Raw genomic sequence first — 27,590 nt, forward strand, 5'->3', positions numbered from 1 at the left:
CACAAAGATAAGACTGTATTTTATGTGGTCCCAGTGGCGTAGAAAGGGGGGGGCGGTGGGGCAGTCCGCCCCGGGTACACGCCGCTGGGGGGTGTCGGCTCGCTGGTTCCCTGCTCTTTCTGCCCCGGAACAGGTTACTTCCTGTTCCGGGGCAGAGAAAGCAGGGAAGCAGCAGAGCTGACGCAGCTCCTAGTGACGTGCACTGGGGGCGGATCGGCCCTCCCGCCTGCCCTCCGCTGCAAGGTAAAGGTGCGTTTCAGGGGGGGGGGTACGCTGTGCCATTTTGGGGGGAGCCCTTACCGCCACCCATTGAGGTGGCTGGCGGTAGGGGTTCCGACCCTAACCCAGCAGTAACTGGGCAGTGCATGGCACTACCCGATTACTGCTGGGTACAGTCTGGAGCTACAAAAATAAATACATTTTTGTAGCACCAGAAACGATGGTGCGGTAGGGATAGGATGTACCGCCAGGCTGCTGCGGTAGCCTGGCAGTTGTTACGTTATAGTGAGCGGTAAGCCCACCTTGGGCTTACTGCCGCTGAGTAAGAGGAGCCCATGGAGTATAAGGATGTATGTGTATTAAAGAGTGCGGAGTAGAGATTTGGGGGGAGTTATAAGGAGGGGTGGAGTGTATGAGATGTATGGAAGGAGGGTGCATATGTGTATGGACATAAGTGATGGGTGTGAATGTATGTGTATGGGTTTGGTGGGGTTTGTGGGGGGGAAGTGTTTTATGTTTCATGTCTCTGTATGTCTCTGTCACTGCAATCTTCTACTTTCCGGTCTTTCCCACTTCTTCTTCGTTTAGTCCTTCTCTCTTCTACTTCCCTCCCCAACCTGGCCAGTATCACCTACTTCACTTTAACTGTTGCCTATTCTTCTTTGGGTGGAGGGCTAGGCTCCCACCCTCCCAGTGGCACATTTTAGATCATTGTTGGGATATGTAGAGAAGTAACAATTTGGGGTTAATATTTCAATTGCTTGCTTTAGACAGCTTTTACAATCTGGTCACAAATTATGATTGATGTTTCTGGATAAATCCATTTTTCTTAAGAAACTATGGGGAGGCAGGACTTTTAGATAAGTGGTTTTGACAGTGGAATAATTTGCCAGATGAGATGAGAAATATGATAACTATTTCTGGATTCAGAAAGGCTTTGAAATTTTATTTATTTCCTAGAGAAAGTATTGTTTGATGTTTTCTTTTTTTCATTTTATTTCTTTTTATTTTGCTTTTTTAAAAATGTTGTGCAAGTTTTATATTTTTCATTTATCATTGTTTTATATTTGTAAACCATCTTGAATAGGTTTTAGCAAGAGGAGGGTCTATTAAGTTTTTTAAATAAATAAACTGGAAAAATGAGTCACTGATGTTGATCACTTTCTATTTGTTTGACAGTCTTGCATGAGAAGTTCATCTGCACAAAAAGTAGCACAAAAGGGCCTTCAGGAGTGGAATAATCGAGAGCAGTGGCGTAGGAAGAGGGGTGGTGGTGCGGTCCACCCCGGGTGCACGCCGCTGGGGGGGTTTCGGCTCCTCTGGTTCCCTGCTCCCTCTGCCCTGGAACAGGTTACTTCCTGTTCCGGGGCAGAGAGAACAGGGAACCAGCGGAGCCGACACAGCTCCCAGCGACATGCGGTCGGGGCAGTTTGGACCTCTCGCCCATCCCTCGCTGATTTCCCTCGTCGTAAGTACGCACTCCGGGGGGTGCACTCTGGAGGGGGGAGAGTGCGCTGTGCTGCACTCGGGGGGGAGGGGGTTGCGCAGAGGTGACCCGCCTCGGGTGTCAGCTGCCCTCGTTACGGCACTGATCGAGAGTCCTATAATCAGTAGGACCCGACATGGACTGTGTTTCAGCGCACATGCACCTGAGTCAGGGGACAAATTGGGGATAATCTCTCAGAAACAATAATGTCTGTAATATCTGGACAAAAAAGCAAGTGAAGTTGAGCGAATAACAACAAAGGCTCAGCTTTGTATTAATTTGTCCACGTAGATGATCAAACACTCGAGAATGCAATGAGAAAGGACTTGAAACCATATCTCAAACTACCACATTTTCAGTCATCAAAATATCACTGTGCCTAGCTTTACATAAATAAATCCCAATTAAATCTAATTAGTGCCAATAATTGCCTGTTGAAAAAGCCAATTATTGGCAATAATTGGCTTATTATTCTGTTACATTGTGTGCAAAAATTGGGAACGTCCCTAAATTTGCTCACGTAATTTTTGGTGATCTGTATAGAATCAGGAGGTTAACAGTTCCTAAGGTGGGGCATTAGTGAGCATTAAGTCCATATTTTATGCAGCATATATTTTGCCCATTTTCTTTCTTTTTTCCAGTCAAATGCTAATTTTGTCATTAACACGTGTTAGCAGGGAAAAATGAATACAAGAGCACTTACCATCTCATGTTTAGGAGGCAGTAAGGGCTCCCACATTAATTCCATATTAACCAGTTAGTAATTCTTTAATGCCTTTTGCGATAGCCCATTTTCGTATGCTAATCATGCTGTAAGGGCCTAACACTTAATAGTAAAAGGGCCTCATAAGAATTAACTATTTCAGTGGGTCTAGCAATTTGAGGTGTGAGTTAGATAACAGATCTTCTATGTTGAGCTCAAAGAGAATAAGAAGGAAGAAGGGGTCAGATGTTGAACTGAAATGGAAGAGAAGAGGGGGGAGAGAATGACAAGAATACAGGAGCACACTAACAAGAGTCAGAGAAACAGCAGAGGTTCTGGCGGAACACCAAAATTGGAACAACACAGCTAAGATGGAGAAACCACAGGCAACAGCAGACATACCTGAGATGTATAGCCAAGATGAAGGCTGGGGAAGCTATTTAAACTTGTACAGTGGCAGGGTCAACTTTTCAAAGAACACCAATCCATCTTAGCCAAGGAAACCGTTGCCACTGCCAACTGAGTTCCCAAAAACGTTTAAGAGAAATGTCCATCTTCTCCAGACATGCCATTCACATATAGTAAAGATAGCAGGAGCCCTGACAAAATCCTTTGCTTCTGGTCCTTGCTGGCAAATCTTTCTAGCAGACAACCTCCTAACCATTAAGGGCAACTGAAAACCAAACTCAAATTTGCCCAGCTCATATGCTGCTGAAAGTCCTTTTGGGTCCCAGAACTCATGTGTTGTCTTAAAAAAAAGAAGGGTTCTTATGAAGTGTTTAGGTCAGGGAGAGGAAAACAGCATGTGAACAGAAGGTAGAACACTACACGAGGCAATACATATTTTTGATTGACTGAGAAAAGAGGTTGGAGCCCACAGCGCTGCGTACGTCTAGTAGCGCTATAGAAATGATAAGTAGTAGTAATAGTAGTGGACTAGCCCCTTGACATATTCTAGGTAGTAGGAATGTGCTCATGTACACAGGACAACAACTTTTTGGTTGTTTTTCACTTGTTGGTGTGCTTTTCTGGCTTTTTGGATACATTGCCCACATTGATTTTATTCAATTAATAATTAATGTAATTTCCATTACAAGAAACAGAAAGCAAAACATTGAGAACCTATTATCACAAAGAAAAAGAAAAAGAAAATTTCAATAAGAAAATACTTATGGGCCCTTTTATCAAAGTGGAGGAGTGGCCTAGTGGTTAGGGTGGTGGACTTTGGTCCTGGGGAACTGAGGAACTGAGTTCAATTCGCACTTCAGGCACAGGCAGCTCCTTGTGACTCAGGGCAAGTCACTTAACCCTCCATTGCCCCATGTAAGTCACATTGAGCCTGCCATGAGTGGGAAAGCACGGGGTACAAATGTAACAAAAAAAAAACTGCAGTAAAAGTGGCCTTGGAGTGCCCTTATGCAGGTCTTTCCCATTCACTAATGCTTTTTTTTTACTGCAGTAGTAAAAATGCCTTGTTTTGTATTTTTTTTGCATTAATGGTCACGTGCTAATATTTAAATCACATATCATTACCCAACTCACACGCTATTTTAACATCTTCTATATATAACTTCAGTAGGTATTATTGTATAGGATCTATCAGATATCTCTGTCACCACCATTCAGGCTATAGTGTGAGCCAGGCACTTTTTATGGTGGGCAAATACTTCTCACTTGATCCAAGTTTTAATTTTAATTTTCTTAAACATAGCCGTCTTTAATTTTTAATTTAAACTGTACTTAGCTTAAAATATAGTATCACTATACTTTATTCCTTCGTTTCTATTACTTTATTTAAAATGATCATTCATCTCGGAGACCACTCAATCCGATATGAACTAATGTTTCGCAATTAATGCTGTATCAAGGCATGTCTCCTAAAAGATGGAAAATAGACGATTAGGCATTATTTTAATCAATGTATCTTCACTACCAGATAGACATATACAATTAAATACCTCAATCAAGCCTGATGACATTTCCATGCTTTTTCTCCGTGTATCAAAGATGGCCGCGACATTCTGGCTACTTATATAGCGAATTATGTAGCAGTTTACGTCAGTCTATTCTTTACACCAATCCCAGAGCCCATACTCATAACTCCTCCCCTTTATTCAAATCACTGACATCCATTCAATCTCTCAATTATAAGTAGAGAGGTGTGGTAGCCATGTTAGTCCACTCTTAAAGGTTATCAATAGAAATCAAACAAAATAAAACATGGAAAAGAAAATAAGATGATACCTTTTTTATTGGACATAACAATACATTTCTTGATTAGCGACGAAGAAGGGCAACCTTCGAAAGCTAATCAAGAAATGTACATGTTTTATTTTGTTTGATTTCTATTGATAATCTCTCGATTTAAACCATTTGGCTGTACAGAATTTAAAGAGAAAATCCATGATTGTTCCCTGTAATTTAAAAGGCTTTCTATATTACCACCCTCCCACTCTACTTGAATATGATCAATTACTCTCCATTTTATATCTGTGATTTTATGTTTATATTCAATCCAATGTTGGACAAGTGGAGCTTCCTCTTTATTAGTTTGGATACAAGATTTATGTTCATTTAAGCGAATTTTAACTACGTGCTAATGTTGTCATTAGCCTGCGGCCATGTTTTAAGATTACTAAATGAGCATTTATTGCCACCCATTTTGTAGCTAGCGGTAATGTAGATGCGGTAACTGTTTAGCTCAGAAAAGTCCCTGATATGTTCCCTCTAAAATAAAATTAGAACAATTATTTAGCGTGTGGTTAGGGCATTCAGATGTCAGTTACTACAGGATACCTCAGCACTCCATTATTTGCTGTGTTAGGAATGAGTCAGCATCTATCTCAGCTTAGTAGCCCCTTCATTTTCACATTCCCATTTATGGAAAAGGAAAAGCACAAAGAAAATAGAAATAAGCCAACAAGGTCAAGAATAAAGCCTTTAACATCTGATTGTGCTTGACAAAGCCCATTCTTCCCACTATCTTAGGAGTCCTTTTACTAAGCTGTGTTAAGAAATACAATACAATACATTTTATATTCCACTACATACTACTCCTGGATCCATGCAAATTACAATATTTAAAAAAAAAAGACTAGGCAACCCTTGGAAGTAACATTGGACCCTGTTTACTAAGGCTTGTTAGCATTTTTAACACGTCTACAATTAGCACGCGTGATGTGTAGGCGCCTATAGAGATATTGTAGGTGCATTCATGGTTAATGCAGGTACATGGTTAATGCACGTTAAAGATGCTAATGTGCCTATAACATGGCTTAGTAAACAGGGCCCATTGTCTTAAACAAATGGCCAAACATTAAATAGATACCTCATACGTATGACTTTAAATATAATCCAAACAAATGGGTATTCAACAACTTACCAAAATGTAAATAATTACAAGTTAATCTTAATTTCAAAGGCAACAAATTCCAGCATTGCGCTGACATATAAGTGAAACCATAGCATGAATTAATTTGTATCTAACTTCTTTGGGCACAGGAAACTGCAGTAGGTTTTGGTCTCGCAACCTAAAAGATCGACCCGATTTCCCAAGCATAAGTATATCTACCAGTTAATCAAGAGCAAACCGACGGGGGAGGAGTCAAGATGGCGGTTCGTGCTTGAGGTTCTGCGAGCGCTGTGCTGAGCTTTACCAATTTTACCTCTCCTAAAAATGCCGCACACAAAGAGGAAAGGTGCAGTGAAGGGCGTTCTGTCGTCAGCTCAATCACTGCCTTCGGGTCAGCGAACGCTACTGCAGTTCACTACGAGCACTCCCGTGGATACTGGTGAGAGGGATCCCACTGCTGGTCTCGCCGAAGGAGAGGCGTCTCCACTTGGGACGGAAACATCATTGTCCCCGCCAGAACTTAATCCACCGCTTTGCCCTGCAGCACTCCGGATGAGCGATGAGGATTCGAAGGGGCCGGAAGTCGGCAACCCAAGGGCCTCAGACGACAGAACTCTTCCTCAGGATGCAGATGGTGTGATCATAGAACCAACGGTTCCCCAAGCGGTGACTTTACACTCCATTTGGACTGCAATTCAACAACTAACATCTGCGGTCAGGAAAATTTCCCAGGATACAGCATTGCTGGTAAAGTTTGACTCTTTAACTTTAGCACTGGAAACTGTTAAGACTGAGCAAGCTAATCAAAAGGCTGAAATGACATTGTTAAAAGCTCTTTCAGATACTTTGATGAAAGATAAAATAAAAACTTCCTTGAAATTAGAATCTTTAGATAATTACAACAGAAGATTAAATCTGAGGTTGTTGAATTTTCCTTTTGCAATAGGAGTTTCTCCAATAGATTTCCTTAAAAAATATTTCATAGAGGTTTTGCTTTACCCGCAATCTGCAATACCACCTATTAATAAAGCTTACTATTTGCCTGATAAATTCTCCAAGGTGAATCCAAACGATGATAACCAGTGCCCAGAAATAAATCTACAGAACTTATCCGCATTCTTAGAAGAATCTATTTCGGAGATAACTACTCGGAGGACATTACTTATATCCTGTGTTTTCGAGCAAGATTTAAGGGCATTATTAAAACTTTACTTTAAGAATGCTTCTAAACTGTTTCATGGACAAAAAATCTGGATTTTTCCAGATGTGATTAAAACTACTCAGGATCGCAGGAGAGCGTTTCTTGTTTATAGAGAAGAAGTTAAATCTATGGGTGCTACCTTTTTGTTAGCTTATCCTTGTAAATGCTGTATCAAATATTTAGGGAACAAATATATTTTTTTTGAGCCTAACCAGTTGAAAAAGTTTATAGATGCCAAAAAATTGACCAAGTAGGGTGTAAAAGGTATTAAGGATATGGAAGTAAGACGGGCGTAAGAGAACCAGGCCATTTACTTTCTACAAATGTTTTCTTTTAATCTATCTCCTTTATTGCTTTATCCTCCCTCCCTTTCCAATCTTTGTGGTCTAAGAAAGTAGAATATGTTTCAAACAAAATTTTCCTGAGGTTTTGCTAAATAAGTATATTCTTTGTTTATAGAAATATTGATTAACCTGTGATATAGCAACCAGTATAAGGTATTACTACTGTATTGCCATTTATAAGTTTATCTTGTAAATTTTGAAAAATTTAATAAAGAAATAATTAAAAAAAAAATCAAGAGCAAACCCATAAAATACCTTCCAGCTTATAATCGAACGAGAAAAACGCCCAAGTTCCGACCTAAATCGGGAGATGGGCGTTTATCTCACAAAAACGAATAACGCGGTATAATCAAAAGCCGAATTTGGGTCGCTTTCAACTGCACTCCGTCGCGGATGCGGACAAAGTGGACGGGGGCGTGTCGAAGGCGTGTCGAAGGCGGAACTGGGGCGTGGTTATCACCCGAACAGAGATGGGCGCCCTTCGCCGATAATGGATGCGTTTGTAGCTAGAATTTAGGGCACTTTTCCTGGACCCTGTTTTTTCACGAATAAGGCCCCAAAAAGTGCCCTAAATGACCAGATTACCCCCAGAGGGAATTGGGGATGACCTCCCCTGACTCCCCCAGTGGTCACTAACCCCCTCCCACCACAAAAAAATGATGTTTCACAACTTTTTATTTTCACCCTCAAATGTCATACCCTCCTCCCAGGCAGCAGTATGCAGGTCCCTGGAGCAGTTGTTAGGGGGTGCAGTGGACGTCAGGCAGGGGGACCCAGGCCCATCCCCCCTACCTGTTACAATTGTGCTGCTTAATGCTTATTAGTCGTCCAACCCCCCCAAACCCACTGTACCCACATGTAGGTGCCCCCCTTCACCCCTTAGGGCTATAGTAATGGTGTAGACTTGTGGGCAGTGGGTTTTGAGGGGGATTTGGGGGGGCTCAACACCCAAGGGAAGGGTGCTATGCACCTGGGAGCTCTTTTACCTTTTTTTTTTGTTTTTGTAAAAGTGCCCCCTAGGGTGCCCGGTTGGTGTCCTGGCATGTGAGGGGGACCAGTGCACTATGAATCCTGGCCCCTCCCACGAACAAATGCCTTGCATTTATTCGTTTTTGAGCTGGGCGATTTCATTTTCCATTATCGGTGAAAAGCAAAAACGCCCAGCTCACACCTTGGCGAATAAAGCATGGGCGTCTATTTTTTTTAAAAAATACGGTTCACTCCGCCCCTTCACGGACCCGTTCTCGGAGATTAACGCCCATGGAGATAGGCGTTTCTGGTCGATTATGCCCCTCCTTGTGTACTAAAATGAATCATTTGAACCAGCAATGAGCCTCCAGTGGAAGCCAATGGAGGCTTTTCAATAAAGGTAAAACATGATCTGACTTTTGCTTATTAAAAATCAATTTTGCTACCGCATTCTGCAAGATCTGATGACATATTAGAACAGCTAGAGAATAAGGAATTACAAATGGGCTTAGCCCGTCTTTACATGGGTCTTTCCTATGCGCTAATGCCAATTAGCAATCTTATTGCAGTCATCAAAAAGGGCTTTTTTTTCTATTTGTTTCATTAATGGCCATGCATATGGCCATTTAAAAATTTACTGTGGAACCACTTACCGCCACCTATTTCGGTGGCATTAAGGGCTCCCCCATTATGGACATGCAACCAGTTAGAGTGGAGGTAATATGCACACACAAGCTGATTAGCATATCCATGTCCATAATTTTCCCCAACACACCCTCACCCAAAAAAAAAAAATCTAGAGTACATGAAATGAGATTGAAGGGGGGCAGACTCAAGAAAAATGTCAGGAAGTATTTTTTCACAGAGAGAGTGGTGAATACTTGGAATGCCCTCCCGTGGGAGGTGGTAGAGATGAAAACGGTAATGAATTCAAAAAAGGCGATTTCAGTGTAATATTATACAACATTACTAATTGGATTACTCTATGGGATGCCTTCAAAGCCTACATTAGAGGTGTCATCATCTCTTACTAGTCTTCTTAAAAATAAATAAATACATCTTGAAGCGTAGGCTAAAGTGTTAGAAAATTCCATAAGGTCCTTAGAGTCTTCTCACCAAGCTAACCCAGCTGATATGAACATTTTTTGGACTCACCTTTATCCACATGTTTATTCACCCCTTCAAAGAAAATTAGTAGATTGATGACGCAAGATTCCCTTGACTAAATCTATGTTGGCTTTGTATCATTAATCCATGCTTATTTATATGCTCTGTAATTTTGTTCTTTATAATAGTTTCTACCATTTTCTCCAGCATCAACGCCAGGCTTATCAGTCTTTAATTTCCCAGATCACCTCTGGAACCCTTTTTAAAAATCGACTTTGCATTGGCCATCCTCCAATCTTCCAGTACCATGCTTGATTTTAAAGATAAATTACATATTACTAACAATAGCTCTGCAAGTTCATTTTCAGTTCTCTCAGTACTCTGGGATGTATATGATACAGTCCAGGCAAATTGCTACTGTTCAAATTGATCCATTACATCTTCCATGTTTACAGAGATTTGTTTCAGTTTCTCTGACTCATTAGCAATGAATACCATTTCTGGCACTGGTATCTCTCCCATATCTTCCTCGCTGAAAACTGAAGCAAAGAATTAATTTAATCTCTCTACTATGGCCTTGCCTTCCTGAAGTGCCCCTTTTACCCCTTGGTAATATCATGGTCCAACTAAGTCTTTTACTGACTTCTTGCTTATAATATACCTAAAAAGGTTTTTACTTTAGAAGCAAAAACACGTTGAGGGGCATAATCGAAAGGGGTGCCCAAGTTTTCCTGAGGACGTCCTCGCACGACATCCCGGCGAAGGGGCAGGGAAACCCGTATTATCGAAACAAGATGGGTGGCCATCTTTCGTTTTGATAATACGGTCGGGGTCGCTCAAATCTCCACATTTTGGTCGACCTTGCTGTGTATACATAAAATGACGGTATATTAAGTTAAATAAACCATAAATCAAAACCACTTTTTCCATTTATGCAAATTAATTGGCAATGGGAACTTGTAAAATACTTCCTATTTGAGTGCAGAGACCCTGGGAGTCATATTTCCTTTAACATTACAGTAGAAGGCTGGGTGTCTATCTCCATAGAGGGAACACCTGTGCCTAAACTTACAGAATTTCTTCAAACATTGCCCTGAATTAAAGTGGAAGCATGCATTACTTCCTCCAGCCTTATGCATTCCAACACCTGTGCCTGAAAACTGACACTTCCACTAATCCTTGGATTCAATATATGTTGCTAAAGTGCAATTGAATTGAGTCGCAAGCCCATTAGCACCAATAATTGAGTGCTAACAATTCATTCTTGATGTTAATTAGTAACAATTTGGATTTATGCATGCAACTGAAAAGGGGGCATGGCCATGGGAGAAGCATGGTTGGGTCAGGGGTGTTTACTAAAGATGCATACAGTATTATGGAATTTGGGAGATCAGCACCTAGTTTATGTGTGGAGATTTACACCAGGTTTTAGTCGATGTAAATCCTTGCAGCCAAAGTTGGCCATAGATCCTGGTGTTCAGTTCTGGAGGCCGTATCTTGCTAAGGATGAAAAAGAATTGAAGCGGTGCAAAGAAAGGCTACGAGAATGGTAAGGGATTTGCATTACAAGACGTATGAGGAGAGACATGCTGACCTGAACATGTATATCCTGGAGGAAAGGAGAAACAGGGGTGATATGATACAGACGTTCAAATATCTGAAAGGTATTAATCCGCAAACGAACCTTTTCCGGAGATGGGAAGGCGGTAGAACTAGAGGGCACGATATGAGATTGAAGGGGGGCAGACTCAGAAAAAATGTCAGGAAGTATTTTTTCACGGAGAGAGTGGTGGATGCTTGGAATGCTCTCCCGCGGGAGGTGGTGGAGAGGAAAACGGTAACGGAATTCAAACATGCGTGGGATAAACATAAAGGAATCCTGTTCTGAGGGAATGGATCCTCAGAAGCTTAGCTGAGATTAGGTGGCAGAGCCGGTGGTGGGAGGCTGGGCTGGTGGTTGGGAGGCGAGGATATTGCTGGGCATACTTATACGGTCTGTGCCAGAGCCGGTGGTTGGGAGGCAGGGATAGTGCTGGGCAGACTTATATGGTCTGTGCCCTGAAAATGACAGATTCAAATCAAGGTAAGGTATACACAAAAAGTAGTACATATGAGTTTATCTTTTTGGGCAGACTGGATGGACCGTGCAGGTCTTTTTCTGCCATCATCTACTATGTTACCATGTTACTATGTTACACGCTATTCTATAAACTGAATATTATTATTATTTGGTCCCAGGCCTGACTTTGGTTCAGGATCCAAAATGAGAGAAAAATTTATAGGCCTGTGACTCTGACTTGAACTCCAGTATTGCTCAAGGGCTCATTAGCTATTGAGACACTGCAGAGCAAGCAGACATCTGCAAGAATAAGGAAGGGCAGGGGTCTAACTTGCAGAGTTGCATGAATGTGGCAATATGGTGGTAACAGATGTTCAGAAAGACAGAACTGGATAATTCCACAGGAAGATGACCAGGTGCCACAGAAAGTGTTTTGAGGAAGATGACTTTGATTTCCACTAAAAGCTAGTCTAGTATTGACCTTTCCAGTAAAATACCAATCAACTCATTACCACAACCAATCAGTGTTAACCATTATATTAGCATAGATCCAATAAGATGTGATTACTCTCATATTACCTGTATCCTGAATGGACATATAAAAATGAGTGTACTTCCTACTTCAATGGAGAGAGACAGCCACAGCTGATACCTTTGAACCAGCCGAAAATGCTCTCTCCTATGAGAAACCAATCAATTGCATCTGAATTGGCAAAGTAATCCAATTGCTTTTCTCATAAGTAGCTTTGTGTCTTTTATACCTACTAATTGGCTTTGGTATAAGAGACTCAGACCCTGAGGTACCTATGTGTAGCTGTGGTACTATATTCCCATAACTAATTGGTTGTACATGTATATTCTTTGGAGTCTCAGATATAGAAGTAATTTTATGTAGCAATGTTCTGTACTTCCAGTGAGATATCACTGATCTGCTAATTGTATAAATACTTGATAAGGTATCTAATAGAGAGCAAACTGATGCAACCTTGGGTGGTTTATTTCTTCCTAAGTATTAGTGGGTGGTCCGCTGTATTGGGAAGGGTAAAAACACCATAAATCAAAACAAAACGGCACCCAACTCAGAGCACCGTTTATAGATTAGTGCTCAGCGTTAATTTTTTTCCCGAATCAAGTCCTGAATGTCCCTGGTTGAGCAGAGCCCCAGACATAGTCTCTGGCCTGAGATCCTGCCACTCCCATAATTCCTGAGGATACGTTCTGTTGTCCAAATATTCAAAAGAACCAAGGCTAAAATAGAGTCATTTCCATCAGCCAGATATCCATATTAAATTCCCATGCATCAGACCTATTGTTTGCTAAACACCAAAATTGGGTGTCATAGTTCAACCATGATCAACCACCATATATTCTATAGGATCTAAAAATCATGTCAGAATACCTTTAAAAATACCAATGAAAGGAGTAATGTGGCCAGCAAGGCTCTCCTTTTGCTGGTATTTGATGACGTGGGAATACAGTCCTCTGCTTTTGCGGTGTCCCTCCAGAATACCTGTAAAAACATGGATATAACTCTGACTTAGCTTCTCCAAGAACTGAAGCATAAATATGAAAACCTAATAACCAATTACGTATAGAATCAGAAACCTTGACTCTCTTTTTCTTAGACTCCTCTTTCTTATCGTCCTCATTCTTTCTTATCTCATAATCTTTTTCCCTAATTAATAATAAAAATAAATCCACAGCCTTTCCTCTTAAAATTTTTCTTGTTACCTTTAGTGGAGCATGAGTACCCAGAGGGGATATAGCACTGTAAATGAATGACCACGTTCCTTGGATTTAGTGAAAACACCCTACGCTGAGACAAGCGTATCCATCTTTACAGTGGCAGGGATTCCATTATGGAATGCACTTTCAGAACAATTATGTCTCCGTGGTAAAGTCTCTCAATTTAAAAGCTTTCGATGACACAGCTTTTTGTTGCAGAATTTTTCTAAATCTTGCATGACTTGACTGTTTTGTATTTTGTGAGCAGCTAAATTTTGATAACAGAATTTAGGAATAAAGAACTGAATTACTGTGTATGATAGTGTCTGTCCTGTTCTGTTTCAATTTTATTACGTATGTTTATATGGAAACCACCTAAGTATAGGCCTCCCACTTAGCCATCTATCCCCCCTTCAGTCCATTCAGAACTCTGCCGCACGTCTTATCTTCCGCCTTAACCGATATACTCATATCACCCCTCTCCTCAAGTCACTTCACTGGCTTCCGATCAGATACCGAATACAGTTCAAGCTTCTCCTACTCACCTACAAATGCACTCGATCTGCAGCCCCTCCTTACCTCTCTACCCTCATCTCCCCTTACGTCCCTACCCGTAACCTCCGCTCTCAAGACAAATCCCTCCTTTCAGTACCCTTCTCCACCACCGCCAACTCTAGGCTTCGCCCTTTCTGCCTCGCCTCACCCCATGCTTGGAACAAACTCCCTGAGCCCATACGCCAGGCCCCCTCCCTGCCCATCTTCAAATCATTGCTCAAAGCCCACCTCTTCAATGTCGCCTTCGGCACCTAATCACTTCATCTCTTCTCAGGAAATCTCATCTACCCCAACTTGACATTTTGTCTTTTAGATTGTAAGCTCTTCTGAGCAGGGACCGTCCTTATTCGTTAATTTGTACAGCGCTGCGTAATCCTTGTAGCGCTCTAGAAATGTTAAGTAGTAGTAGTAGTAGTATGTTTATATGGAAACCACCTAGGTATAGGTGAAATATAATTTTTTTAAATAAATAAAATAATCCTCACCCTCTATACCAACACTTTGAGCAGTCTGCAGTCTTTGACTTATGTGGTCTCAAATGGACCTCCTCCTGAGAGTTCTCATCATCTTCAGAAGAAAAAGAAGATTTTTACTGACCTGAAGCGCCGTTCTCCCCTCCAGCACCGGCAATTCCCATAGCCAGCCTTCTGCCAGTGAGCGTCGTCGGAGCCTCTTCTCAGGCACATCCCGCCTACTCTGCAACTTCCTGTTTTCCGCAAAGGTAGGACGCAGGAAGTTGCAGAGTAGGTGGACGTGCCTGAGAAGAGGCCCCGATGACGCACGCTGGCAGAAGGCTGGCTATGGGAATCGCCAGTGCTGGGGGGAGAACGGCGCTTCAGGCAGTAAAAGTGAGCAGACCATGCGGACGGGGAGAGCGGGCAGAAGAGGCTGGGCGGGCCTGGAACAAAAGTGGCTGGGCCTGGGCCTGTCCAGGCCCACCCATGGCTACGCCCCTGACACAAGGATTGACTTGGGCTGCACATACTGCAGCGGGACATGTTTATCCACTCCTACCCTAGCTGAGATGATATTTAACCATCTTTCTGACCTCATGTGCAACTTTCTTCAAATCAGTCACCTTACTTTCTAATTCTTCCCACTTTTTTACTCATCTATATGTTACAACTTTGCCTTACCCCTCACTACCAATTATAATGTTCTATTACGTATTGTGTAGTCATTGCAAATAATATACCATGCCATACTTTGTATTGTTATTTGAATATTTTTACTGCTATAATTGCCTATTGCTCATGCTTGATCTATTCTTACTGTACACTGCCATGAGTGAATTCCTTCAAAAGGCGGTAAATATATCCTAATAAATAAATAAATAGATTGCAGAATAGGGTGCACAATTACAGTTGCTATTGGCATGGTGTAGTGGGATGTTTCCATTTAGATATATCAGGGGTGTAGCCAGACTTCGGCGGGAGGGGGGTCCAGAGCCCGAGGTGAGGGGGCACATTTTACCCCCCCACCACCATTGCTGAACCCCCCCACCACCAACTTTGACCCCCCCGCCATTACCGAACCTCCCCATCACCAATGTTGACCCCCCCCCGCCATTGCCGAACCCCCCCACCACCAACTTTGACCTCCCCCTGCCGCCGCCAACCCGCTGTCGCCTACCTTTGCTGGCGGGGGACCCCAACCCCGCCAGCTGAGCCGAGGTCTCTTCTTTCCAATCTTGCGCAAGGCTTCGTTGGTAAGAAGAGGACCTCGGCTCGGCTGCTGGGGGTTGGGGTCCCCCACTAGCAAAGGTAGGCGACAGCGGGTTGGCGGAGGGAGGGGGGTCGGACGGGACGGCGACATGGAGTCCAGGGGCAAATCTACGGGGACCCAGGCCCCCGTGGCCCCATACTGGCTACGCCACTGAGATATATAGATTATACTAACTTACATTGCTATTCTAGGACAGAATATTGGAACCCAGATGCCATTATAGAACTGGCAGTCAGCACAGCACATCTAGGTGCTTAACTTGTGGTGCTCAATTGTGGAATTGTCTCCAATATTTTTTTTCCTATACTGATTTCAGTTCATATGTATAAAAGGTTTTTTTTTTTTTTTTTTTACTATTTCTGATTCCAGAGTTAAAGCAAAAAGCTGTGTGCACAGTGAAACTCTGCCAATAGCTATCGAAGGAAAATGCAGACTGTACAAGGGTTACTTGTACAACAGAAAGCAAAGTAACCATACTATATACCCTTTAGAAGAACCTTAAATCATTGCTTCTGTATCTGAAGGATCAGCTGTCCCTGGGGCAAAAATGAATAGAAATAAATGACACCTCAATCTAAATGGGTTTCTCTATCACAAAGGTCACAGCAATTTGGTGTTTTATGCAGTTTTTCAGCACAGTCGTGCCAGATGCTCTATCACTATTTCTGAATGTGCTGATGAGGTTCTTGATCTAATCTGTAAGTCAGCTTAGTGTAAACCCTCCCCCCCCCCCTTCCTCTTGCCTTTTCTGTTTATTAACTCTTCCGTTTCTCGGAAAGGATCTTTCTCGTTCATTAAAGACAGCTCAGAATACTGCAGTTAGATTCATATTGGGCAAAACAAAATACGAAAGCGCTAAACCCCTACGAGAAGAATTGCACTGGCTCCCACTTAAAGAACGCATCACGTTCAAAATATGCACCCTAGTCCACAAAATTATTCACGGAGACGCACCAGTCTACATGTCAGACCTGATAGACTTACCACTCAGGAATGCAAAAAAATCATCCCGTACATTCCTCAATCTTCACTTCCCAAATTGCAAAGGTCTTAAATACAAACTAACACATGCGTCAGCCTTTTCCTACCTGAGCACACAATTCTGGAATGCGCTGCCGAGAAACCTAAAAACGACCTATGAACAAGCCAACTTCCGTAGTCTACTGAAGACTCATCTCTTCAATAAAGCATACAACAAAGATCAACAAATATGAACCCCTGTACACATATCCAGAACTGCCCCTACAATATTGGCTTGCAAAACCACTATCATATTTTTTCGCTATCACTAAATGCATAATCCTATATAATTCTTATATAATTCTTAAATATTTCTTACTATTATTGTTTGTTAATATACCATCATGTTTTATCATTATCATGTACCCAAGATCCTCTGTCTGTAGAAATGTACAATTTCTAATGTACTTTCACTATTCATGATGTATTGTAAGCCACATTGAGCCTGCAAAGAGGTGGGAAGATGTGGGATAAAAATACAATAAATAAAAATAAAATAAATAAATAATCAAGAAACTTCAGACAGCTCAGAATACTGCAGCTAGACTCATATTCGGTAAAACAAAATACGAAAGCGCTAAACCCCTACGAAAAAAAGATGCACTGGCTCCCACTCAAAGAACGTATAACGTTCAAAATATGCACCCTAGTTCATAAAATTATTCACGGAGACGCACCAGCCTACATGTCAGACCTGATAGACCTACCACCCAGGAATGCTAAAAAATCATCCCACACATTCCTTAATCTTCACTTCCCAAACTGTAACGGTCTCAAATACAAACTAACGCATGCGTCAACCTTTTCCTACCTGAGCACACAATTCTGGAATGCGCTGTCGCACAATTTAAAAACGATCTATGAACTAGCTAACTTCCGAATTCTGCTGAAGACTCATCTCTTCAACAAGGCATATAACAATGATCAACAAATATGAACTCCTGTACACATATCCAGAACTGCCTCCACTATATCTACTTGCCAAAATATTAACATGTTTTTTCATCATCGCGCTACCCATGATCCTTTTGCTATTACCAAATGTATATTTTCATATATAATTCTTATATATCTCTTATTATTATGTTTGCTGAAAAATACTATCATGTTCTATCACTATCATGTTACCCAAAATCCTTCTATTACGAAATGTATACTTTCTCATGCATTTCCACTACTCATGACGTATTGTAAGCCACATTGAGCCTGCAAAGAGGTGGGAAAATGTGGCATACAAATGCAACAAATAAATAAATAAAGCTTAGCGGTTATACTCAAGAAAACATATCTTGTTAATAATAATATGGAATCCTAGGAAAACAATAAAGAGAGAAAACAAACATGTCAAGAGAAAAAACAAGCATGTCAAGAGGAAAGGAAATTATAAGTCAAATCAGTGATTAACATGCTGCGTTAAATAGCTAGTGTGTGTCTTACTACACAGTAGCTGTTATCATGGACCCACACTAATGGCTACCATATGCTAAAATCTGTTGGTACAGGGAGGGTTGGGTCATGGATGGAAAAGAGATGGAGGAGTGGCCACTAGGGACAGCTAGAACAGAGGTCAGAGGTGCACTGTTATGACTGCCAATAAAACAGCGGTGCTTAATGCCTCCTATGAGGTAACACTAAGTGCAGTAGTGCTACCAGCAGTCCCGACCCCCTGATGGAAACATCCCCTCCCTAAATCAATCTCCCCCTCATCCAGTCTTCCCAACAGAACCCCTCCTGATTGATCCTCCTTGCTTCAATCTCCCCCACAGAAAATGTCCATCTGTTCTGACCCTTCCTGACCTAAATCCCCTGATCTGATCCCCCACCTCATCCAAACCATCTCCCCCACCCTCTCAATGAGACTTATCTCTGGTTATCTACTAGGCCAGGGAGGAGGCAGTACTGCTCCACTTCCATCTCATTGGTTCCAGGTTCTAAAATGTTTCCAATGAGCCCGAGCATTAATGGTTTTTATATATTAGAGGGCCAACCTTCCATAGAAGGCCAATTTTCTTTATTTCATTCTTTCATTTATTTATTTAAATTTCTTACATACCACCTGCAAGCCTGAAAGCTGGTGGTATACAGACTGGATGAACCATTCAGGTATTTCTCTGCCGTATTTTGTCATGGTTGTGGCCGTGCCCCGGGTCTACACTCACCCCTCCTTCCAGTGACCAGTCCCTGTGGCTGATGTGGACTGCCTCCTCCCTGTTTCCCAATCGTGATCCAGAGTTCATTCCAGTCCTGTTCTGATGTTCAAGCATTCCAGCCTTGCTTTGGTGTTCATGCAGCCACACCTCACCCTGGTGTTCCTTTTGCCAAACCTCACTTTGGTGTTCTTACAGCCAAGCCTTGCTCTGGTGTTCCTGCTGCCAAGCCTCATTTTCACTCATGACATCATCAGTAAATGCCTTTATAAAGCACTTAGAAATCTTCCTGCTTTACCTTTGCAACAGAGGTCTTCAGATGAGTTTTCGTCTGTGTGTGTTTGTTGCAGTTCTAACCCTGCTTGTTTCTGTCCTGCCAGTATTCAACTTCAATCTCAATCCTGCTTCTTCCAGTCCTGTAAGTTTTCAGCTTCAGTTCCAGCCCTGTCTGCCTTCAGCTTCACTTCCACCACTGCATGTTCCAGCCCTGTCTGTCGTCAGCTGCAGTTCCACCCCTGCTTGTTCCAGTCCTGTTTGTTCCAGCCCTGCCGGCCTTCAGCTTCAGCTCCAGTCCTGCTGTTCCAGCCCTGCTCGCCTTCAGCTTCAGCTCCAGTCCTGCTTGCTCCATCGCTGCCTGCCATCAGCTTCAGCTCCAGTCCTGCTGTTCCAGCCCTGCTTGCCTTCAGCTTCAGCTCCAGTCCTGCTTGCTCCATCGCTGCCTGCCATCAGCTTCAGTTCCAGTTCTGCTTGTTCGTCCTGTCTGCTTTCAACGTCTGTTCCAATCCTGCTTGTTCCAGTCCTGCCTGCCTTCAGCTTCCGTTCCAGACCTGTCTGTTCCAGCCCATCCAGCCTTCAGTTTCTGTTCCAGTCCTACTTGCTCCAACGCTGCCTATCTTCAGCTCTAGTCCAGCTTTTTCTGGTCCTACTCATACCAGTCCTATCCGTTTCCAGCTTATATCCTTGTTTGGGTGGTTCGCCTGTTGCTGATGGTCGCCGGTAGTGGCCCAAGGGATCATGATTCCTGACTTTTGTGACTAACCAGCTTATAATCGAAAGTAATCGTCGGCTATTTCCCGACACATTTGTGATAGCTTCGCCGCTTTCCCTTCGCCTCACCGGCAAAAGTTCAAAGGGGCGTGTTGGCGGCGAAGCGAAGGCGGGACATGGGCAGGCTTGGGCGTGGCTACCAGATGGCCAGCTTTCGCGGATAATGGAAAAATAAAACCTGGCGATAAGCAGTATTTCGCCGGGTTTACTTGGTCCTTTTATTTTCATGACCAAGCCTCAAAAAGGTGTCCCAACTGACCAGATGACCACCGGAGGGAATGGGGGATGACCTCCCCTTACTCCCCCAGTGGTCGCCAACCCCCTCCCACACTAAAATTATTAAAATACAAACCTTTTTTGCCAGCCTGTATGCCAGCCTCAAATGTCATACCCAGCACCCTGACAGCAGTATGCAGGTCCCTGGAACAGTTGTTGTTGGTTGCAGTGGACTACAGAAAGGCAGAACCAGGCCCATCCCCCCCTACCTGTTCCACTTGTGGTGGGTAATGTTGAGCCCTCCCAACCCCCCCCAAAACCCACTGTACCCACATGTAGGTGCCCCCCTTCAGCCCTTAGGGCTAGGGTAATGGTGCACACTTGTAGGCAGTGGGTTTTGGGGGGGATTTGGGGGACTCAGCACACAAGGGAAGGGTGCTATGCACCTGGAAGCTAATTTGGATGTTTATAAAAGATGTTTGAAGTGCCCCCTAGGGTGCCCGGTTGGTGTCCTGGCATGTGAGGGGGACCATTGCACTACAAATGCTAGCTCCTCCCACGGCCAAATGCCTTGGATTTTGCCGGGTTTGAGATCGCCGGCAGTTTTTTCCATTATTGCGGAAAAACAAAAGTGGTGATCTCAAACCCGACGAAATCCAAGGCATTTTGCCGGGCCACACCGTATTATCGAAAAAAAAAGATGGCCGGCCATCTTTTTTGAAAATACGGTTCCGGCCAGCTGTTGCGCCGCTTCCAAAATAGATCGCCGGCGACCTATTTCGCCGGCGACGTTCGATTATTCCCCTCCACGTAACATATCTAGCCAATATTCAGAAACATGGTCAACATCATGATAACCAGTTACATATAACCGGTTACAATTAGCCCCACATGCTAAATAGCAGATGTTAACTGGATATTTCTGTGTATGTCGCCTCTTGTTTACTCTTCCCAAAAATACTAGAACTAGGGAGCATGCAATAAAGCTACAAAGTAGTAAATTTAAAACGAATCAGAGAAAATATTTCTTCACTCAACTTGTAATTAAATTCTGGAATTTGTTGCCAGAGAATATAGTAAAAACAGTTAGCTTAGTGGGGTTTAAAACAGGTTTGGAAAGCTTTCCAAAAAGAAAAGTCCATAAACCATTATTCATTTTGTACTTGGGAAAATCCACGGCTTATTTCTAGGATAAGCAGCATAAAATGTATTGCACTGTTTTGGGGATCTTGCCAGGTACTTGTAACCTGGATTGGCTACTGTTGTTAACAGGATGATGGTCTTGATGGACCTTCGGTCTGTCCCAGTATAGCGTTCTTATGTTCTTTGAAACATAGCCCCATAAATCAAACTAACCACAATAATGAATATTGGGCTTGCCGCTCTGCAACCCACTTAACTATGAATATGACAGTCTAAATGGCAATATCGTGGCTGGTTAGCATTGAATATCACATGGAATAGCAATGAGCTATGTAAAATATGATATGACAAGAATTTTGGATTCAGCTCGACACACAGGCCAAAACTGGGGCAAGTTCCCAGGTAGATAAAAGATTCTTCATCCCTATATTGCTGGTGGTGAGGTGTAGTACCAAGATTTGATTGCTCATGTCTCCCTATGCTATTGCTGTTATACCTGGGTAAATGGTACATAGCTGGACATGCTATTATAACTGGTTGTATGTGGGACACTGTAGAACCAGCTTGTTTTTCTGCTAGTACCCTCTGTGGATTGGAGCTCTATAACATAGACACCATGCCTCAGAGGAAGAACCTCCCCAACTTCAGCAGCAGGGAAATATCTGTGGAACTTTGCAGGCTAGACCTCAGGCGTGAGTAGGAACTGTATCCTGCAACCCAGAGGGCTGGCCTGCATACCTCACACAATCCGTGGCGCAGATTTCAAAGCAGGCTGCAGAGGTAAGAGAGTTTCCCGCACCTTGATCCTGGTGTGTATGTAAGCCAGATAATGGCCAGGTCGGCTAATGCATGCTAGACTCAATAGTCAAGGGAATTTCCCTCCTAACTCTCCCAGATGTGCCCACAATTTGTCCAAGATGAAAGTAGGTAGGGCTGAGTGCAGACACCTCAATTTGTCCAAGATGAAAGCAGGTAGGACTGAGTGCAGACACCTCTGATGTAATAGATTCCTTACACTCCAAAACTGGGCAGCTGAAACAGTGGTTGGCAACAAGCGTGGGGATTGGGCAAGGAAAAGAAATTATGAGGTAAGCACAAATGTGCACAACTTGGCTCATCAATTTGGCTCAGAACATTCCTGACCATCACATCTTTTCCAGTAGTAAGATGAAACTAACAGTGGTCAGTCCAATGCACAAGTACCTGGGAGAAACCCAAATAGTAGCAACATTCCATACCACCATTCTCAAGGCAAGCAGTTGCTTCTCCATGTCTATTTCAATAAAAGCCTATGGACTTTTCCTCCAGGAACTTGTCCAAACCTTTTTTTAAACCCAGATATGCTAACTGCTGTTACCACGTCCTCTGGCAATGAGTTGCAGAGCTTACCTATTTGTTGAGTGAAAATAAATCCTCCTATTTGTTTTAAAAGTATTTCCATGTAACTTTATTTATTTATTTATTTGCTGCACTTGTATCCCACATTTTCCCACCCATTTGCAGGCTCAATGTGGCTTACAAAATGTTACAACGACATTCACATTAATAGAATAAGAATTTCAGAATATAGATGCAGATAAGGTGCATAAGAATATCATAGCAATCATTTTAACGGAATCATAATTTCAGAATTATTACAAATAAAGGTGCATAGGTATACCATGTAGGATTGGAAGTGGATAAACAGATAGAACATAACATAATGATATCAGGACAAGATATAATATTCAGTAATAATATTCAGTAATGAGGATGTAATTGAAATAAGCAAATGAGGAGAGTTCCATAATAGTTGTTTTTGAAGTAATTTGGGAGTCAAATCGTTATGGGGGATCTTTTTTGAACGTCTTTATGACGTACAAAATATATTAAATATTTAATGCTCACTGTCGTTAAAGTGGATGGTATATTAGGCCTTCCTGATTTCCAGTTCTATTATTTGTGTGCATATTTGCAAGCTCTCTCACTATGGGGTAGGCCTGGCCCTCTTGTACAATGGATAGGCTTAGCAGAGCAGTTGGTGTGCTCCATCCCTATTTCCGTTCTCCCCTCTGTAGAGGAGTGAAATTGCCAGGCTAAAAGGGCACCCTTTCGTATAGAAGGTCTTAAAAATCTGGTGGAAAGCATGTAAACTATCAACGTATTTCCATATTACACTCCGTACACTGCACTTCCTGCCCTATGATTTGCCAGAGAGATGGGAAAGCAATCTTGGGGTCTTCCTTTACTTTTGCCCAATTTTTGTTTAATAAGGTCTACCAAACTGAAAGAGGGAGTTAGCTGTAAAATGAGGAAGGCCAGTTTAGCTCTTTCAATGTTTTCAAGTGTGTCAGCTTGCACTAGCTTTAAGAGACATGCTGGGTTTGTAAGAGAACCACTTCTACATGAGAAGATACTGCTTATAATAAAAACTGCTGATGAAGGAGTGGCTGGCCTGCCTGTATTGGGGGCTCTCAATATCTCTGGAACCTGTTACACAAATATGTTCCTTGCAATGGGATAAAGTTCTTGGTCCCTTGGATTGTGATTCATTCTGGATCTCACTATGATCCAAATCGTTAAGTGTTCCATATCAACAGTCATGTTAAGTGTTACGGTGGTGCCCAGGTTCCTGGCTCTCAGTCACCTCGGCCCCCGGTGGTCAGACCTGGTAGCTGCTGTGAACTGATGATTTACCGTTTCCCATGTTCCAGAAGATATGCTGGTCCGATCCGGATCTTCCAGCCTTCCAGATTGTTTTGGAAGTTTTTTGGAGCTAAGCAATACCCGTACTTGGTGAACTCCCTTGTATGCTGCCTTTATTAACCACCTGGGAAGGTCTCTAGTTTGCCCTGCAACAGAGGTCCTCAGAGGAGTTTCCTTCGGTGAGAGTTTGTTGCAGTGCTGCTGTGATATTTCCTGATTCTGGCTTTGACCTGGCTTGTCCCCTGGTTTATTCTTCTGTCTGCTGCCCGCCCTGACCCGGCTTGTTTTCTGACTTTTTCTGCTGCTTGCTGCCTGCCTGGAACCCCGGTGTGTTTTCTGGAAGTTTCCTGCTGTTCGCCAGCCGGCTGCTGTTTCCTGCAGTTCTGCCTTCCAGCCCTGTCTGGTAAGTCCTGTCGGCCACCTGCACTCAGGAGCTCAACTCCTGAGGAACGATGGCTAAGCACAGGTGAAGTTTGGGCTGAATTCCTGTCCTGCCTGCTCCAGTTTGAGTTGCCTCGGCTGCAGTCTCCGCCTGGTAGTTCCAGTCTTGGATTTGCTGGTACGTCTGTTTTGCCTTGCCTGTGTTTGGGTGATTCTCCTGCCGCTGCTGCCCCGCGGCAGTGGCCCCAGGGGTCACTAACCCCGAGGTTCTGCGAGAGACGTGACATTAAGTACACAGATTTGAATTCTAATGCGGATTATGTTGTGAGGTGATATCCAAAGGCTCTGGATCGTTGTTGGCATCATTGTAACCAGGTAGGCACAGTCTTTCATAGGTATAATTGCAAACTATTGGAAGAGGCCAAATCTCCTTAGATGCTAGATTGATTCCAGAAGGTGTGGGATGTAGTGGGGATGGGCATTCGTTTGCAACAATATGGGAAATATCAATATGTCCCACGTTGCTGCATGCCATTGTCAAATGAAAATTCATGAGTATTGTTTGCCGATAATAGTGTGCAGTCTTTCTTTTGAGAGAATATGCACTAAGGGGACAGGACTTGATATACTGCTTTTCTGTGCTTAAAATCAAAGCAGTTTATATGTTATATATAGGTACTTATTTTGTACCTGGGGCAGTGGAGGATTAAGTGACTTGCCCAGACTGATGAAGAGCTGCAGTGGAAATTGAACTCAGTTCCCCAGGATCAAAGCCTGCTGTATTAGCCACTAGGTTACTCCTCCACTCCACTACTTGCAAAGGGAGTGCCCACTGCACATGTATGAAATATTGTGCATGCAAAAACCACTACACATGCATGCATAGTGTGTACTCTCTGTGAAACAGTGCACCCTTTTTGCACATAGTGTGCCCTCTTCTAAAAGTGTGCAGAATCAAAGGACGAAAAAATAGCCAATCGAAAATGAATAAAACAAACATTCCTGGAAACTACAAAGGAAATGACACAAAATGAACATTTTCTGACTACCCATTGCTAGGATATAGTCAGTATAGAACAGAAAATATATGAATTCCAGGATGGTAAGCATATTTTTGATAAGGATTTGACCCACTTCTTTTTTATATATGAAATTGCAGAGGTCAAGCTAATGACACTGCTCACCACTCTTCACTAAGATAGGGGTGCTCAATGCTGGTTCTCAAGGTACACAACACATTCGTATTTTCAGGATTTCTCCCAATGAATATGCATAAGATTTATTTGCATGAACTGCCTCCATTGTATGCAAATAGATGTCGTCCATATTCATTGGGGAAATCCTGAAAACCCAACTGGGTTGCAGATCTCGATGACTGACATTGATCAACCCTACTACTACAAATCATTTCTACAGCTCTACCAGTCGTACACAGCGCTTCACAATTGAACATGAAGAAAGACAGTCCCTGCCCAAAAGAGTTGTTTCTTTGGAGGGTTCATCAATGGAGTCAGCCATCAGGAGAGGGGAGGAAGGGGAAGGATGAAGTTCGACTCAGTGCAGACCATTTAAGGTGAAGTACTGGAATGCGGAGTTAGTGCTTCTTTTTCGGAAGTGTCTCACTTGGTTGTTTTCCATTTCTTGTTCTGTTCATTAGCTCTGTGAGTATGTAGCAAAGGAAAAATTATGAGTATTGTTGCCATGGCTTATGAAAAGTCCCTTATTGTACTATGACCATTTAATGGTGGCGCTGAAAGGCTATAAAGAGTGCTGAAATAATACATGGTGTGCATTTTGATGTTGTACCTCTGCACTGTGGAATAGACTTCCTAAAGGAATATGGGAGGAAGCCTATTATCTGAGATTTTGCAAATGTGTAAAAATATGTTTTCTAGGAAAAAAAAGGTGTTATTTTAAATGATATGATTTTGTATTATGATAATGCAATGCGATGTTTGATTGTGTTTTTATTGCAATCCGCTTTTGCACATGCTTGTTGTAGGCAGAACATAAAGCTTTAATGATAAATGATTGCATAAAATAAACTTTAGAATTCCCTGGCCTGCTATATCTGCAGTGATAGTATAACACCCTTCCCTTCAAAAGAAATTCCAGGAACACTCCATATATCTAGGCCTTTTCCCTCAATCTCTTACCATGCCTCTGTTGTTCCATTGCCTGTTGGAATCACAGCTGTTGTTGCCCTAAGACTTCCTCAACTACTGAGCTATGCCAGCATTGATACCTTACTACTTTCAAAGAGTATCATTAATTTGAGACAATAAGGGCCAATATGGATCTGGAATACAGGTTCCACTTATTAGATATAAGCTCTTTTCCTAGGAAAGGACCTGCTGCAAAACATTTTTTTTTAAATGTTCATCTATTTTCACCAGTCAGGAAAGAAGTCGTGCTGAATTTCAAATTCTCCTGGACTCAAAAATGGCAGAGTCAGTTATAGCATGCATCTTGTATAATATTTCAAAGGCATACTTGGTAATGAAAAGCTTTTACTAAGCCAATGGATTCAATTTTAATAATTTAAACTTCTTCTCCGTATAATAGGTCTGAACCCTTATAAGCAGCCTCATAAGTACATAAGTGTTGCCATACTGGGACAGAGCGAAGGTCCATCAAGCCAGCGTCCTGTTTCCAACTGTGGCTAATCCAGGTCACAAGTTCCTGGCAAGATCCCAAAACAGTACATTTTATGCTGCTTGTTCTAGAAATAACAAACTGCACAAGAGTAGAGCTGCAATACAGAGAAGCAGTGGCGTTCCTAGCGTCGACGACACCCGGGGCGGATCGCCGATGCGCCCCCCCCCCCCGGGTGCAGCGCGACTCCCCGATGAAATGACACCCCTCCCGGGTGCACGCCGCTAGGGGGGGGGTGCCGCGGCATGTGCCTGTCGGCTGCGAGTTCGAATCGCTACGCTAAATTCTCTCGTTCGCTGCAGCTCCCTCCCTCTGCCCCGGAACAGGAAGTAACCTGTTCCGGGGCAGAGGGAGGGAGCTGCATCGAATGAGAGAATTTAGCGTAGCAATTCGAACTCGCAGCCGACAGGCGTGTGCCGCGGCACCCCCCAGCAGCGTGCACCTGCGGCAGACCGCCCCCACTACCCCCTTGGTACGCCACTGCAGAGAAGTAACTGCTGCCGGAGGCACGTGCTACTGTGGGGGGGGGGGGGGACTAAAGGAGAAGTCTCATATGTCTTGTGCAGCTAGTTTCACTTCACCACACGGTGAATCTTAAACGCTGCCTGCAGTATTAATCAATCGACTCTCCTTCCTCCTCCCACCTATATTAATAGTGCATGACTGTTATTCACTAATTTAATGCCTCCAGCAGCAGATGTATCGAAATCTTATTGATCTCGATGGCTGCGCTTTACTTATCTGTGTCGGTCGGCATGCCTCTATTTCCCCGACAGGTGCCTGTTTCGCAAGGACGCTTTGTCAAGGGGAATCAATGGCACCGAACCTGTAATAATAAAGGACATAGTAAA

Source organism: Microcaecilia unicolor, chromosome 2, assembly GCF_901765095.1.
Source record: "Microcaecilia unicolor chromosome 2, aMicUni1.1, whole genome shotgun sequence".
Lineage (NCBI taxonomy): Eukaryota > Metazoa > Chordata > Amphibia > Gymnophiona > Siphonopidae > Microcaecilia > Microcaecilia unicolor.